Here is a 3019-nt window from a genome sequence, read left to right on the forward strand (position 1 = left end):
CAATCTAGGCCCTCTCTGGCACCCTACCGGAGAGGGCCATCATCACCGGAGGGCATGGAGGAGGATCCCGGAGGGGCCATCATCGTCATGAAGGCCAAGGACCAGAGGGAGAACCTCTCCCCATCCAGGGGGGAGGCCATGGAGGAGGAAGCACAAGGGGGAGAACCTCTCCTCCTCTCTCTTAGTGTCATCAGAGTGCCATCGGGAGGGGAATCATCGCCGCGGTGATCATCTTCGTCAACATCACCATCATCATCACCATCCTCATCTCTTTTACGCGGTCCACTCTCCCACACCCCGCTGTAATCCCGACTTGAACATGGTGCTTTATGCCACATATTATGATCCAATGATGTGTTGCCATCCTATGATGTTTTGAGTAGATATCCTTTGTCTTTGGGTTGATTGATGATCTAGATTGGCATGAGTTGTATGTTTTACTTTGGTGCTGTCCTATGGTGCCCTCCGTGTCGCGCAAGCGTGAGGGATTCCCGTTGTAGGGTGTTGCAATACATTTATGATTCACTTATAGTGGGTTGCGTGAGTGACTGAAACACAAACCCGAGTAAGGGGGTTGTTGCGTATGGGATAAAGAGGACTTGATGCTTTAATGCTATGGTTGGGTTTTACCTTAATGATCTTTAGTAGTTGTGTATGCTTGCTAGAGTTCCAATCATAAGGGCATATGATCCAAGTAGAGAAAGTATGTTAGCTTATGCCTCTCCCTCATATGAAACTGCAATAGTGATTACCGATCTTGTTAACAATTGCCTAGGACAATTTCGCACACCGATCCACCATTATTCCACACTCGCTATTTATAATAATTAGTAATATATTCTAACTTTATGATAACAACACCTACTTTCATATTTTAGCTCTCCGATATCATACAAAGTTATCCACTTCATACCCACAACGTAGTTTTATTTCTCGTTTCTAGTTGGAAGCAAACGTTCGGTGTACGTAGAGTCGTATCAGTGGCAGATAGGGCTTGAGAGAATATTGATCTTACCTTTAGCTCCTTGTGGGTTCGACACTCCATACTTATCACTTCCACCTTTGGAAATTGTTACGATGATTCCCTGCACTTGGGGATTATCATACATCTACTTATATAATAATTTATTCAGACAAGTTCACAAACCAAACAACATACTACCATGCGTGCCTGGCCAGGCAGAATTCACCAGGCTTTGCTTTGTCCCAGGCATAGTGCCTAGGGCATGAACCAAACTAGCCCTTCATCCTTCATATTTTTTGTTAGAAATGACATTCTTTTAAGTGCAATTCAAAAGTTTTTTCCCTTTTGGTACACTTCATTTTTATAATTTTAAGATTACCTTTTCTTTTCATTAGTTTTAGTTATTTTTAGCAACTATGTATGCATTTTTTAACAAGGTACCACAACAACGCGTGGGGCATCATCTGGTATGTATCACTTATGTTTGGTGGTTGGCTATGATGCAATAGGAAGGGCTTAAAACCGCAAGTTCTGTTAGGGTGCCTCCTACGTGTTGGTTGCTTTGGTTGTGCAAGAATGATCTACTTTTTGAACATAAAAAGAATTATATCATTTGCAAGTTATATATGTTGGGGATCGTAGCAGAAATTTAAAATTTTCTACGCATCACCAAGATCAATCTATGGAGTAATCTAGCAACGAGGGGAAGGGGAGTGCATCTACATACCCTTCACTACAGGAATCAACTACTTTGCTGTCTGCCACGGCAGACGGCAAAGGCATGGATGGCTGACGGCAAAGGTCTTTGCCGTCCGCCGTGGACGGCAAAAGGTGACGGCAAAGTAAGGTTCGACAAAGAGGTACTTTGCTGTCTGCTTCGGGCGGCTGACGGCAAAGGAGCCTTTGCCATCAGCAGCGGACGGCAAAGAGTGCAGACAGCAATAAATGCGTTGTTACTCCGTTAGGTGGTTAACGGCAGGCCTTTGCCGTCCGCCGCTGACGGCAAACTTCGGAAGGCCTTTGTCGTCCGCCGAGTGATGTCAGCCGACGTCACTACACGGCAGGCCTTTGCCGTCCGGCACTGTAGGCAAAGTTTTTAATCTTTGCCGTCCGCCGCCGCCGGCAAAGCCTTTGCCGTCAGCCTCTATAGGCAAACCGACCAAATTGGTCAGCCTCCCAGGAAGCACAGTTGCCTGCCACGTGGCCTCTTTGCCGTCAGCAGCGGATGGAAAAGAGCCCTTTGCCGTCGGTGGCAGACGGCAAAGAGCCTGCATATTGTCTCTTTTTTCTGTTTTTTCTTAATCCAACAATTTTCACAGCAAATATATGTGACATATATACATATATTTAACAGCAAACATATCACATATCCAGCACATAATTCCATATACATATGACATAGCAAAGTTTCATCAACATAGCAAGTTCCATCAAGTTCCATCCATACACATTGTTCCATATACATATTACATAGCAAAGTTTCATCAACATAGAAAGTTCTATCATAGCAAGCTAGATACAATGCAAAGTTTTAGCAAAGAAAAAGCAAGCACTCCATCATAGCAAGCTAGCTTCCATGAAGTGAGTGAAATCTGCAAAATGGTAAATAAGAAAGTTAGAAATAGGTGAATAGAACAAGAAGAAGACTAGAACAAGAAGTATATGTCATTTATGACCTAACTTAGGTGGAATGGATCATTTATGAGCTAACTTAGATGGAATGGATCATTTATGAGCTAACTAAGTTGAAATGGGTTGTTTATGAGCTAACTTAGTTGAAATGGATCATTTATGAGCTAACTTAGTTGAAATGGGACGTTTATGAGCTAACTAAGGTGAAGGGCATCGTTTTTTAGCTAACTAAGGTGAAATGGATCGTTTTTGAGCTAACTAAGGTGAAATGGATCGTTTTTGAGCTAACTTAGTTGAAATGGGTCGTTTATGAGCTAACAAAGGTGAAATGCCACGTTTTTGAGCTAACTAAGGTGAAATGGATCGTTTTTGAGCTAACTTAGGTGGAATGGATCATTTATGAGCTAACTAAGTTGAAATGGA

This window comes from Triticum dicoccoides, chromosome 6A (genome assembly GCF_002162155.2).
Source record: "Triticum dicoccoides isolate Atlit2015 ecotype Zavitan chromosome 6A, WEW_v2.0, whole genome shotgun sequence".
Taxonomy (NCBI): Eukaryota; Viridiplantae; Streptophyta; class Magnoliopsida; order Poales; family Poaceae; genus Triticum; species Triticum dicoccoides.